This window comes from Hemicordylus capensis, chromosome 1 (genome assembly GCF_027244095.1).
Source record: "Hemicordylus capensis ecotype Gifberg chromosome 1, rHemCap1.1.pri, whole genome shotgun sequence".
Taxonomy (NCBI): Eukaryota; Metazoa; Chordata; class Lepidosauria; order Squamata; family Cordylidae; genus Hemicordylus; species Hemicordylus capensis.
Window position 1 is genome coordinate 41,517,005 of NC_069657.1, and position 15,285 is coordinate 41,532,289.

The 15,285-nt window shown below is 42.8% G+C and overlaps 1 long non-coding RNA gene across 1 annotated transcript in view; it reads left to right on the forward strand.

The window, feature by feature from the left end:
• The window catches only part of LOC128339886 (uncharacterized), a 49,027-nt gene that overhangs the window by 26,118 nt on the left and 7,624 nt on the right, over positions 1-15,285 (forward strand). The gene's annotated exons all lie outside the window — the stretch shown is intronic.

Below are 15,285 nucleotides of genomic sequence, written 5' to 3' on the forward strand. Positions count from 1 at the left end.
TATAAAACAGACATGTTTTCAGAAGGCACTGTAGACTTCAGAAGGAAAGGAAGATTATTGAAAATTGCCCTTTTGTCCCCTCGCAGTATGCATGTCAACAATGTAGCACCGACACAGTGCTGGTGTAGATATCAGCCTCTGTTCATCCAGGAGTGAGTTTAGAATTTATACTTCTACTGAAAGGATGTGAAATTATAACAGACTTGCTTTCAAGAATGAAAGCATTCTTTGTGGTCTTTCACGGTAACTGTACAAAGGATGTAATTCCTGTTTTGTAAGCCACAATGAAACTCCTAGGTCTTAGGCTGCATGATTGAAGCAGCTGTCATTGCTATGACAATCCTTACAATTCTCACAGCACTATGGAGTATGCTGTTTCTACAGGCCTAACTGCATCTTACACACAAATGCTTGTATCACAAGCAGCTCTGTGAGAGTAATTTGGTGTGGAGAAGCAGTGTTGTCATGTAACCTTTTGTGACACCAAACTACAGTACCACAAAACTGCTTTCTAATCTGCAGCATTGTTGTGCCCAGGTGCAGCTCATATGGTAGTGTAGACATTATTGTTGGTCTGCAAGGACCTCAAATCTAGATGTCCTGATTTTTCTATAATGCCAATCCAAGCCCCACTAGATCCTTATATGTCTGAGGTAAATGGATATTTGAAGAGAAAAAGACTGTGATGTTCACCACTGGTGGGGTTTCTCTTCTTTCCCCAGGCAAGAGATAGCACTGGGATTTAGTTACTTAGCATTTGTTCAGCAGTTTCAAGTACTCAAATTATTTCACCTATATTATCTTTTGTAATAATAATCCCTCCAGTGGCTGTTGCTGGTGTCTATCATGTTTCTTTTTTAGATTGTGAGCCCTTTGGGGAAAAGGAGCCATTGTATGTATGTATGTATGTATGTATTTATTTATTTATTTATGTTTATTTTTCTATGTAAACTGCTTGGGCAGCTTTTGTTGAATCAAAATGGATAAATATATGTTGTAATCATAATCCCTATGTAAGGATAATACCATGTAATACCATGTAAGGTAGGGCAGTATCATTATTCCAATATTCTGAGGGCTGCATATCTTTGCCTTGATATAGTTAGTTAGCGGTTCATTTCTATAGTTAGGTTCATTTCCTGTTCACAACTGTAGGTACAGTGTGGGATTTAGGAATTTACTTGATGAGCACCCTAAGGCATATGTCTGGTGTGCGTAGGAGTCCTTGGTGAGTCCCTAGGTATTTGACAGCTCAGAGAGTTCTTCCTGAGGGCTTTCTCCAGTCTGCTGGGGGACTACCAACCTTAAAGGCTGTGCAGCTTCCTGTAGATCTCTGACCCATTTGGTTGGATAAGAGGAACCAACAGGAGCTGGACAGTATCCAGTTAGGCAAATGCCATTCTTTAAAGTGTGAGGGTGCAAAGAATACAGATCAAACAGAAGGGGACAGAGCAGAACCACATAAAGAGCAGACAGGAGCCTGTGCCAGCTGGTCAAAGAGTCAAAAGAAAGATAGCAGACACCAGGAAAGAGATTCAGCATATAGGTGCTTATATGCCAATGCCAGAAGCCTCTGAGTCAAGATGGGTTTGCTGGAGAGCTTAGTTGCTAACACAGAAATTGATATAGTGGACATAGCAGAAACATGGCAGAACAGTGAGAACCAGTGGGACATTGTTATCCCTGGATATAAACTCTATAGAAAGGACAGGGAGGGGCACCTTGGAGGTGGAGTAGCACTGTATGCTAAAGAAGGGATAGAATCTAACAAGCTAGAAAACCTGGGTGAACTGGAGTCCTCCATAGAAACCCTGTGGGTGACAATACAAGGCCTGAAAGGAAATATGCTGCTGGGGACATGCTATCACCCTCCAGATCAAAACGCTGACAGTGACTGGGAGTTGCAAGAGGAAATCAGGGAGGCTTCACAGAGTAATAATGGGTAACTTCAGTTACCCACACATTGACTGGGTAAATTCACAGCCAGGTAACGTATGCATCCAGGACCTGGTGTGTGATGTCAGTGCCATCGATGCTTTAGGGAACAGTGACCATAGTGCGATCAAATTCAGCATACATGCAGGGAGAGAATCACCAAGGAAGTCTAACACAGACACTTTGAATTTCAGAAGAGGAAATTTCTCCAAAATGAGGAGTATGGTGAAAAGAAAGCTAAAAGGGAAAACCAGGAGAGTCACTTCGCTCCAGAATGCATGGAGTTTACTCAAAACCGCAATACTAGAAGCCCAGTTAGACTGTATACCCAAAAGGAGGAAAGGTATCACTAAGTTCAGGAGGATGCCAGCATGGCTAACGGGTACTGTCAAGGAAGCCATAAAAGGGAAGAAGACTTCCTTCCAAAATTGGAAGGCCTGTCCAAATGAAGATAAAAGAAAGGAACACAAACTCTGGCAAAAGAAATGCAAGGTGACAATAAGGGAGGCGAAAAGAGAGTTTGAGGAACATTTAGCTAATAGCATCAAAGGGAATAACAAAAACTTCTTTAAATACATCAGATGCAGGAAACCTGACAGGGAGGCAGTTGGACCATTAGACAATGAGGGAGTGAAAAGGAGGATATGGAGGCGGCAAAGAGGATAAGTGAGTTATTTGTGTCTGTCTTCATGGCAGAGGATACTGAGCATATACCTGTTCCTGAATCAGGCTTTTGGGGGATGGAGGCTAAAGAACTGAGTTAGATAGAAGTGTCAAGAGATGATGTTCTAAACTGTCTTGAAAAACTGAAAATGAGCAAATTGCCAGGGCAGGACAGCATCCAACCAAGAGCCCTCAAAGAACTCAAATGTGAAATTACCGACCTCCTTGCTAAATATATAACTTATCCCTGCAATCAGGCTCTGTATTGGGGGACTGGAAAGTACCAAATGTAACACCGATTTTCAAAAAGGGATCCAGGGGCAATCTGGGAAATTACAGTCCAGTTAGCTTAGCGTCCATTCCAGGCAAATTGATGGAAAGCATCCTCAAGGACAAATGTGTAAAGCACATAAAAGAACAACCCTGCTGGGAGAGAACCAGCATGGCTTCTGCAAAGGAAAATCTTGCCTTGCAAACCTTTTGGAGTTCTTTGAGAGTGTCAACAAGTGTGTGGATCAAGGTGATCCAGTTGACATATAATACTTGGACTTCCAAAAAGCTTTTGACAAAGTTCCTCATCAAAGACTTCTGAGGAAACTTAGCATTCATGGTATAAGGGGATAAGTACATGTGTGGATTGCTAACTGGTTGAAGGACAGGAAACAGAGGGCAGGTCTAAAGGGACAGTTTTCAGAATGGAGGGAAGCAAGATGAAGTGGAGTCCCTCAGGGATCTCTACTGGGACCAGTGCTTTTTAATGTATTCATAAATTATCTAGAAGTAGGGGTAAGCAGCGAGGTGGCCAAATTTGCAGATGATACCAAACTATTTAGGGTAGTGAAATCCAAAATGGATTGTGAGGAGCTCCAAAAGGATCTCTCCAAACTGGGTGAGTGGGCAACAAAATGGCAAAAGTGGTTCAGTGTTGGCAAGTGTAAAATGATGCACATTGGGACGAAAAACCCCAGCTTCCGGTATATGCTGATGGGATCTGAGCTGTCGGTGACTGACCAGGAGAGAGATCTTGGGGTTGTGGTGTACAGCTCATTGAAAGTGTTGACTCAATGTGCAGCGCTGTGAAAAAAGCCAATTCCATGCTAGGGATCATTAGGAAGGGGATTGAAAATAAAACGGCTAATAGTATAATGATTGTGCAGCCACACCTGCAGTACTCTGTACGATTCTGGTCACCACATCTAAAAAAGAACATTGTTGAACTGGTAGAGGTGCAGTAGAGGGCAACCAAGATTATCAGGGGCCTAGAGCACCTTTCTTATGAGGCAAGGCTACTCCAACACCTGTGGCTTTTTAGTTTAGAAAAAAGATGACTGCAGGAGACTTGATAGAGGTCTATAAAATCATGCATGGTGTGGAGGAAGTGGATAGAGAGAAATTCTTCTCCCTCTCACATAACACTAGAACCAGGAGTCATTCCATGAAATTGATTGCCAGGAAATTTAGGATCAACAAACGGAGGTACTTTTTCACACAATGCATAATCAACGTGGAATTCTGTGCCAAAAGATGTGGTGACAGCCAACAACCTGGATGGCTTGAAGTGGGGTTTGGATAACTTCATGGAGGAGAGGTATATTTATGGCTACTAGTCGGAGGGCTGTAGGCCACCTCCAGCCTCGGGGGCGGGGTGCCTCTGGGTACCAGTTGTGGGGGAGTAACAGCAGGAGAGAGGGCATGCCCTCAACTCCTGCCTGTGGCTTCCAGCAGCATCCAGTGGGCCACTGTGCGAAACAGGATGCTGGACTAGATGGGCCTTGGGCCTGATCTAGCAGGGCTGTTCTTATGTTCTTTTGTTATATTCTAACATAATCGGCCAGCCATGATACTGCTCTGAGCCTGACATGTTGTGAGTTAGGAACTTGCATGTATGGTGGTGAGTCCTTAGGTCCTGTGAGGTGGTGGGTGGTGAGCCATAAGAACAGCTTTGCTGGATCAGACCTAATGCCTAACTATTCAAACACCCTGTTTCACACAGTGGCCCACCAGATGCCGCTGAAAGCCTACAGGCAGGAGTTGAGTGTATGCTCCCTCTCGGCCACCACACTTCTACAGCTGGTATTTGGAGGTTTCCTGCCTCTGAAAATGGAGGCAATGCCTTTGTTGTTGTTTGATGTGACTGTTAATTGAATAAAGTTGTGGGCCTTTCCTCCAATTTAAGTTGTGTGTCTTCATTGATGCAGGCACTTCCAGGTTTGCTATCCAGTCTCTGAACCACCATGCTAGGTCAGCTTGCTTCCCTATGTTCTTTTCTTTGCTGCTACTCCTCCATGAAAGTTAAGGAAACTCCCCCTACAGGCCAACTCAAGGGAAAGATACCACATGCCTGGCAATTTGTTAAATTGTTAAGATCATCTGGAGAGGTTCGTCTGTGGTTGTCGCCAACTTGTTTGACAGCTACTCGGGAACAGGTCTTCTCTGTTGCTGCCCCTGGTCTTTGGAATGCACTCCCTGTTGAAATAAGAGCCTCCCCATCTCTGGCAACTTTTAAAAAGGCACTGAAGACATATTTATTCACCCAAATATATGAATATATATTTATTCATAGTTTTAACATTTTTAAGCTTTTAAATAATTTTCATGTTAATGATTTTAATGTTTAAATGATTTTTTTATTGTTTAATTGATTTAATGTTTTAGATTATTTTAATTGTAAACCACCCGGAGATGCAAGTTTTGGGTGGTATAGAAATATGCTAAATAAATTCATTCATTCATTCATTCATTCTTCTATTGTGGTTGGGGCCTTTAAACATGTAGGAGTTCAGGAAACCATAGCAAGAAATGAAATTACGTTTGTATGCTGTGCAATGTGAATGCAATTAAGGAAAATTAGGCATCATTCCAGTATTAGGTTTTGTTTTGATTTCCTCTTTGTTGGATTCTGAGCAATGCTTCCACTTATAGTAAGTCAGAGCAGTGAGATTGTACTTTAGGAAGGGTGGAGAAATATCCAGGTGTAGTCAATCAAATCAAGGCTCTTTTGCAATACAGCTTCATCTTCCATTGTGTGAGTGTCCAAAAAGCATATTAGTAACACTTTGGAACAAGTGGCTGATCATTACTAATTCCACTGGTATTCATTGCATAGTGATAGCATTAATCACAATGACCTAACTTGGTTGTACATGTGGGATTATTTAGCGTACAAAGCAAAACCCAGTGTCGCATGGCGATACCTTTGGGACAATGTTGCTGAATGTACAGTGTGTTGCTCCACTTCATGAGGCTTTTTAAAATTCAGTCATTAGGCAGTGCCTGGCATGGAGCAACATGTTCAAAAGGCTAAGCATGGTTGCTATCACTATCAACACTTTCTTGTTCACTGATCTATTTAGAAATCCTGTATTAAAGAAGGCAAGTGCCATTGGGTAGTACAAGTCTCCAGCTCTTTTTATTCACTTCAGGAAAGCATTTATTAAATTTCTGGTTGATTTATAGGAGCATAGGAATCTGCCTTCTTTTGAGTCAGACCATTGATCCATCTAGCTCAGTATTGTCTACACTGGCAGAAACTTCTCCAAGGTAGTAGGCAGGATTCTCTCTCAGCCCTATCTGGAGATGCCAGAGAGGGAACTTGGGAACTCCTGGCAGATGATCATCCCAGAGTGGCCTCATCCCCTAAAGGGAATATCTTACAGTGCTCACATGTTGTCTTCTATTCAAATGCAAACCAGGATGAACCCTGCATAGCAAATGGGGCAGTTAATGCTTGCTACAAACAGCTCTCCTCCCATTTATGATATAGGTTATTATTGGCTCAGAGCGTTATACCTTTCATTCTTGAAAGGTAAATAGCAGATACATGGGCCCTGTATCTGTATTAGAGAGCTGGTCTTGTGGTAGCAAGAATGACTTATCCCCTTAGCTAAGCAGGGTCTGCTCTGGTTGCATATGAATGGGAGACTACATGTGAGCACTACAAGATATTCCCCTTAGGGGATGGGGCTGCACTGGGAAGAGCAGAAGGTTCAAAGTTCCCTCCCTGGCATCTCCAAGATAGGGCTGAGAGAGATTCCTGCCTGCAACCTTGGAGAAGCCGCTGCCAGTCTGTGTAGACAATACTGAGCTAGATGGACCTATGGTCTGACTTCCTATGTGGCAGCTTCCTATGTTCCTATGATATGGGCTGACATGCACAGCAAGAATGCACCAATGCAGCAAGAGAACAGCCAAATGTAATTTACTAGCTGCAACAGGAAAGCAGAAATTTTTGATGAGCTTCCCTTCCCCAGGAAGTCCTTTATGCCACCTGAAAATATGGCCCTGAGGGTTGCACAACCCTCTCATGCTGGTCCCATGCCTGTCCTTTCCCATTGTATAAGTAGTGATGTCAGGATGCCATGTTACCTGGTTGCTTGGGTGGCCCTGTGGAGTCTGGATAAGAGCGTGGCATCCCTCCTGTGGGGCTTTTGTTCCCCTCAGGGGACAGTAGGGATGAGAAGGGTCCAGGCTGCTTGGATCACAGTGGGGTTGAGAGAGCAAAGCAGGAAGCAGCTCCGGGGAGACAGCTACGTTGGGTGTGGCAGGAAACAGGAAGCAAATTCAAGAAGTGGGTGGGGCTGGAAGTAGGTTTTAAGCCCTGTCAGCTCTGCACTGGGGTATTTAAAGACAAGGCAGCTGATGATGAGGGGCTGCTTCTGAGTATGGAAGCCAGGAGTTCTCCCAGAGAGGGAAGTGGCTGAATACAGCAAGCCAGGAGGACAACTCAAGCGACAAACTAACCTCCTCCTCTGGCTGTTCCTGAAGCTGACCCCTTTTTTGGTGCTGACCCAGTCCTTCTGGAGTCCAAGAAGGGCTAGGAGCCTACCCCGTTGCCTGGGAGTCTGACAGGTGATAATTACATGGCGGGAATCTTTCTTTGAGTCACCAAAATCCAAACCAAAACAATAGCAGCAAAACTTACCTGTTTTTCATGTCACCAGAATTCTCCTTCCACACAAAGTTCCAACTTAGGAAACAAGCACCAGATCCAGAGCACAAGCTGTGGCCATGCAGATGTACCATTATACCACGATGAAAGCTGGTTGGTGATTTGCATTCATCTTGGTTAATCTCAAACTCTTCCAGCCCAGGGGGCATGTCGTTGCAGCCATGAAAGCAAGGAGTAGCTGCAGCAGCACCATGCAGTCATATGAAACATAGAAAGCTGCCTTATACTGAGTCAGACCATTGGTCCATCTAACTCATATTTTTTACTCTCTGACTGGCAGCACATCTCTAGCATTTCAGACAGAGTTTTTCTCAACCTTATCTGGAGATTCCTGGGATTGCACCTGGGACCTCCTGCATGCAAAGCAGATGCTCTACTAGGGATGTGCACAAAACCAGTTTGCCCGGTTTGGTTCGAATTCGAAACGGGTTCAAAACCAGGTTCAGTTTTGGTTTTGCTTGAACCCCCACTGGTTTGGTTCAAATTCAAACTGGTTTGAACTGGTTTGAACTTCAAAAAGTGGGTGGGGTGGTATCTGGAACCCATGGGTACCTACCACCCAAACTCCAAAGGATTCGGACACTCGTACAATTTTTTATGAATTTTTGAAATTTATCTTTCTTTTTTTCTCATAGGTTATAAAGGGACCCGAACCAGTCCATTATCCCCTATTGTGGCACACCTAGGGGCACAAAGGCGGGGAGGGTGGTAGACAGACAGGGGTGCCTACCACCCACAAAACCCCAAGGCAATCAGACACTCCTCCGATTATTGGTGAATTTTAAAAGTATTTTTGAATTCCTCATAGGGAATAATGAGGATTGCAGCAAATGTATACCTTCACATCGGGGGGAAAGGGGTGGCCTAGAGCAGAGTGTGGTGGGTGGTAGTTCCCAAGGGGGGCAAGGAACCTATCAGAATTATTTGAAAGGAACTGGGCAAAAGGCTGATTTTTAAGTGATTTTTGAAGTTTACACATCTTTAAGGTTTTTCTCCATAAAGAAGCATGGAGGTGTCAGCAGCCCCATAATTGCACTTGGTGGGGTGCTAGGGTGGCCCAGAGCAAGTGGTGGTGTAGTGCACAGAGGGTGCCAACCACTCCCATGGGTTGCTAACCCATGGGGTACTGGGTTCAGTTGTTTCTGAGATGTTCTGAGTGTAGATTCTCTGGTAGCAGATGAGATTTCCAGTGACAAACCATGAATCCACTCTCATTTGCTACCAAAGAATCTACACTCAGAACACCTCAGAAACAAACCATCTAGCTCAGTTGTTGTCTACATAGACTGGCAGCGGCTCTCCAAAGTTTCAGGCAGAATTATCTCCCATCCCTACCTGGAGATGCCTGGATTGAGCACAGGACCTTCTGCATGCATAGCAGATGTTCCTTCAATGAGCTACAACCCTACTCCCTGGTAACAACCACCAATGTTAGGGCATTGGGACATTCCTCCTCTCTGGTTATTGCTCAGTGGCAGCACCCTCCTCCCTTTCTCTCATCAGCTGCCATTGTTAACAACCACACATGGCAACAAGTTAGGGAATCAATAAACCTCCCCTTTTTGCCTGGGATCTGCCAAAACAGGAGGGTCATTAAGCCTTTGGCAGGCCACAATTCATGGCTGCTGAGCTATGTTTGTCTATGTGGGTCACAAGTTGTGCAGGCTTTCTTTCAATGTTTCTTTTCTTTTCATGCAGCTAATAATTAGCCCATAGAAATCGCAGGGAAATAGGTTGCCTCTAAGCATGGCACATTTATGAGAACAAAAAAGGGCATGCATCTGTTACAGAACAGCATGTCTGCCAAATTACAGTAAATGTTATAAAGCGTTGATGCTTTGGGGCAAAGACTTTTATCCATGGTGGGGTTATGGAATATGTGCACTTACAAGAATACAGTCATCTGCAGTTGTTTGCATTACTGAGATCAGTCCACTTGGATGAACTCTCTGGCACTCACCACCCTGCAAGCCAAGTCTTGGACTTGACAGGCCTTTTGGCTCAGTAGAGGCATGGGGATTTCTATATTCCTTATGAATTCCTTTTATAGAAGGCTTGAAAGAGATCCAGCCACTTGGATGGCAACGTCAGCTCATTATTGATTAGAACTGGCACCAAACTTGAGAAGGAAATCTGCTTGATACAACTGGCACAAGCACTGTTTGCTTTAGAGTGGAGCAAATGCTGTTAAGAAGCCTCTCCTTGCTTGCAAAATCTATGTCTTCTTTTCCTTTCAAATTTAAGCTTCATGCCAGAATTCTGTTAATTTTTTAAAAAGCCAATTTGCCTTGTGGACTCCTAAAAATGGGCATTGATGCATTGTTCTGGAATGAGGTTGTAGGGTTTTTATACATATCAACACACACAGAAATCTATGATTCTGAAACAAGCAAAGCTTAAGAAAACTCAGTAAGGCAGCTCACACAATGATAATTAGGTTCGGAGAAGTGTCCTACCCTAGTTTGGAAGCTGTGCTCACTCCTAACTTGTGATTATGTGCAAAGGGAAAAGTAAGGTCAGGGGCGGGGGAGGTGATTGGAAGCAAGGAGGTAGGTCGGATGAGGTTTCCTCCTACCACAGTAAAGTGCTGGGTATGAGAGCTGAGTAGGACACTGTCATCTACCCTAACTCTTCTTTCCGGACTAATGCTGTGTGCATGCTTAGGAACATAGGAAGCTGCTTTATACCGAGTCAGACCATTATACCAATTCAGGTATAGAAATCCTGTATTTAAGAAGGAAAGTGCCATTGGGTAGTACAAATCTCCAGCTCTTTTTATTCACTGGAGGAAAATATTTATTAAATTTCTGGTTGATTTGTAGAAGGATAGGAATCTGCCTTCTACTGGGTTAGACCATCTAGCTCAGTATTGTCTATCAGACTGGCAGTGGCTTCTCCAAGGTTGTAGGCAGGAGTCTGTCTCAACCCTATCTTGGAGGTGCCAGGGAGGGAACTTGGAACCTTCAACTTGCAAGCATTCAGATACTCTTCCCAGAGTGGCCCCATCCCCTCAGGGGAATATCTCACAGTGCTCACACATGTCTCCCATTCAAATGTAAACCAGGGAGGACCCTGTTTAACAAAGGGGGCAATTCATGCTTTTTACCACAAGGCCATGCTTCTAACCGTGCATGCAGCTTCTGAAGCACAGGAGCTCTTATGCAACCGTGCAACTAGTTTTGGCATTCTTCTTGCACTCCAGAAGTTCAGAAAGATGTTGCTGACCCTCAGAGATGTGTTTCTGCTGTAACAGAGTACTTCCAAAGTGTGGGGACAGTGCCCAATATAGCCACACCGTTGTGCAAGAAGTGTGGCAACCAGTGCTACATGCTTTTTCTCTGACTGCCCGTACCTAAGCTCTTAAGACACACCTGTTTCTTCAGGTTTTTAGTTAATATTTTTTGTATTGTTTTAATTGTTTTTAACTGTCTCAGTTGCTTGGAAATGTTTCAAAGCAGCTGATTTATCAATCAATCAATCAATCACCACCACCACCACCATCATCATATATGGGTGTGCTGTTGTTAGAAGCATGCACACAGCATTTGGATTAGGACAGTAAAATGTATGCTATCTCTCCTTTCCTGATGTGCTCTTTTTTTAAAATTTTTAAATCTCACCTTGTAAACGAGATTTTATTTTCTTCAAAGAGAACCATGCATGCATATGCACTCTCACTGTCCACTTCCAGTGTGGTGTAGTGGTTGGACTAGGACTGGGGAGATTCGAGTTCAAATCCCCATTCAGCCATGAAATTCACTGGTTGACTCTGGGCCAGTCGCTTATCTTTCAGCTTTACCTACTCACAGAGTTGTTGTGAGGATAAACATAACCATGTACACCACTCTGAGCTCCTCAGAAGAAAAACAGGATATAAATATAAAAATAAATAAATAAAATATATCTCATATATCATCAACAAAAGCTCATGACTTGGCAAATATGTTATTATTCAAGGAGCCATGTGTTTTATACCTGAATAAATAAACCTGGCATTTCAGAACTTACAAATGAGTCATCTTTGTTATGAAAAAGTTTATTCAGGCTTCCCCTGCTCTCAAAGACATGATTTCATTTAAAATAAGTTTCCCTTTTAATTCAGCAGATATGCTTCCTTCATTTGGATGTGTGAGCTTTCTTCTAAACCATTTTTCAAACACAGTGGTATATTAGCATTGGCACTAAAAGAGAGCCCTTGGGATGAGAATCAAGAAGTAGAGCTAGTCAAAAAGTCTACATTCCAAGATGAAAGAGGTAAGAGAAGAGCAAGTCTTATTTTGGGAGAGGTTTGCCAGGTATAATGCAGCACCAGGTAGTAATAGGATTGAAGAAACAAGGCACCACCTTCACTTGCCATTTTCTTCCTTTTCAAAGCATGTGAAAATCTGTAAACACCCCAACTCTCCTCATACATTGAAAAGATTCGGTATGTTAATAAATATAGCAGCATAAGGGAGTAATGCAGCATATAATGAGATCATACATAAATATAGGCCCTTCACTCCAATGCATTTAGTCTCTATTTCTTTTCACACAAGGTCCCATCATTACTTTGTCCAGGGGCAAGAGATGCAAGCTGACCCACAGCCAGATGTGTAATGTTTTCACGGTGCCAGTCACAGTGTTGGAACAGTGCCAGCAAAATGCCACCAAGTGTCTTAGATCTCTTCGGCGAAAAAAAGTATTTTCTGTCAAGTCAAATGTGTTATGACTGGAGCATTTTTTAAAAGCCTACTCTACTATTCCTAGGGCGGGGGGGGAGGAATTACTGAATGCTAAACAACTTTCATCAAAGGTCCATGTAAGATGCCAAGCACAGCCATTAGATCACAAATGCAGCCATGTGATACATTATTGCCCAGTTGTCTGCCTGGAGATCAGGAGTATATGCCTCATTTTACTCTAAAAGTCTCCCTGACACAGTAAATTTCTCATGATGGTTGGTGATGAGCTGGGAATGCATGACATGAGAAAAGAGGGGAAGTATGGGGAATGCTTAGACCAGAGAAAAAATCGAGGAGAATGTTATAAAAACCTCCAGGCATCCAAGAGTGTGTTACTAGGCACTGCTTGAGAGCAAGGACATATCCCTTTTCACTCATGCTAGGACCTTACTTTGGCCCTAGGTGCAGTTTCTGACTGCTGTTATAGTGCCCCCCTACCAGCAACAAGTTTTGGTTCTTCTACTGTGCATGAGGTATTACACCGTTATATACCATATATTACCATGTGGATGTGTCTAAATGTATTGTTGATTAACATAACAGATATGGATATGGGTAAGACAGTTATGGAAGTCTGTTATGGAGTGTTCAGCCGTGTTGGATTGGCTGCTGCTGAGATGATGTCAGGTGCTGTCTTCAAGACTCAGGCTGTATGGGGCTAATGTCCTGAGTGTATGTATCTTGGTTTCTCTCTTGCTTCCAGTTTTACTGCATCTCTATTGTGATGATTGACAAGTTGGATAGTTTGTGCTGGTTGTTGTTAAAATGTTTGTCTGCTGGTTGTTCTTTCGTTGTTGTTGTGATTGTAGATATGTGATTAAGAAAATGGAAAATGTATATGAAGGCCATTGTTTTACCTATGTATTGGATATTGGAGAGCCAGCATGGTGTAGTGGTTAGAGTGCTGGACTAGGACTGGGGAGACCTGAGTTCAAAACCCCATTCAGCCATGAAACTAGCTGGGTGACTCTGGGCTGGTCACTTCTCTCTCAGCCTAACCTACTTCACAGGGTTGTTGTGAAAGAGAAACTCAAGTATGTAGTACAGCGCTCTGGGCTCCTTGGAGGAAGAACGGGATATAAATGTAAAATAATAATAATAATAATAATATAATAATAATAATAATAGTATTGCATCCTAGTTTTTTGCATTTGGTTCCATAAATCACAATTCAGAATCTGCAGGTGATGTTCCATTTAATCTGAGAGGTTCTACCACATAGTACTCTTGGAGCAAGGTTTATAACAGAGATAAATACAGGTGGTCTATTGTTTTGAATCACAATGTTGCGATCCTGGATGAATGACTGGTGGTTTAATTACAGCTCTCACCACCACTACACACACACACGGCCCGCAATCCCCCCAAAGACTTATATTCAAAAGGGCAGAAGCCGAAGCAGAAGAAGGAATCCCACAGATTTTTGTAATCTACCAATGACTGAAGAAGCAGAAGATCCTCGGGCTTATCTGCAGTTCTCGATCTCCATGACTCCTAACCTGCCCCTGCGGTCCAGATGACTACTCCTTAAGGGCAGAAGGCTGCCACTTTCTTCTCCTTTCAGTCACTCGGTCTTCGCCCTTTCTTTAATCACCTCACAAACTCTTCTTCTGCATAATTTAGTTTCCCCTCAACATCAATAGCTGTTGCTGGTATCTCCTTTGGGAGTGTGTGTTTTAGACTGTGAGTCCTATCATCCTTTTCATTTGTTTTTTCTGTTTTTCTATGTTTAGACAACGTGTGTGTGTGTGTGTGTGTGTGTGTGTTGAAAAGTAATATATAAATATTCTTAATCATCCCAGGACCTGAGACCAGCAGTATAATTCAGCACTGCTTATGAGAAGCAGGGCTAAACTTGCCACCAAATTCTTGGAGTAGAGTATGTGTATCCCTTTTCAACAAAATGTATTCTTCTAATACAGAATTTCAAAGGGATTTTTGGCTCCCCATTTTGAAATTCTTCTAATGTAGAATTTCAAAGCAAATTTGGAGAGGTTTGTTTGGGCTAAAACATTAATGGTTAGAGTATTGCAATTGGCTTAAAGAAACCTGGATTCAGATGTCCACACTCTCTACCTAACCTACCTTGCAGGGTTTTTGTGAGCATTAAATGGGGTTAGGGAGCAGATCTATATATGTCACCCGGAGCTCCTTGGAGGAAAGGTGGTATGAAATATAACTAATAAAAATATTAAAAATGAAAAGAATTTCCAAGGAAGCAAAAGGGTTTTCAATGAGAATTCTGTGGTTCCTACCAGAGACCACCACGGAGGTCTGCACTATTGCCCTACTGCAATACAGCTCTCTAATTACAGTTGGTGGTGAGAACTGTAAGCTGTAAGAGACACTATTGCAGCTCCTAGTCAAGCTCTGCTGTTGGACTAGTGGAAAACAAATTCTTCCTCCTACGGGCAAAGGTAATGATTTCAATAGTGCTGCACCTCATTTTCCCTAAAGCAAAATTTTCAAGGTAAATTAGGGGCTTCTTCCTTTTGAGAAACTTTTGAAGGATATTGATGGATTTGGGGGAGGGGAGGTTTGCAGATCCCTAATGTGGGATACAACGAGAAGTTTCTACCCCACATACTGAATAATGAGTTTCTGTCCCACATAATGAATAATTTCCAGCAAAGATATAGGATCATGCTGTACATAATGTGTTGTTTATGCAGACCAGGATTGCATAGAGCTAACTGAGTTATGCCAGCTCGTCAGAGCTTTCCTGGCATAACAGGCTTAATCCGTTTTGCTCTAATATTCTCCTGCTGCCTTTTTATCTCCACGCATCTTTATTATCACCATGCTGGTTCAAGCTACTGCTGTAGGGGCTAAGCAGGAGTTATTTATAAAATCTAAATTCAAACAAATGTAAGATAGTGCGAAGCTGCCTCTAAAAGCTTGGATATAAAAGGCCAATTGCTGGCTTAATTTAAATTAATCAGAAATAATGGACTGTCATCAGGAGGAACAGCATAAATACACAATGCTCATCTTACAAACTCCAATTATGCAATA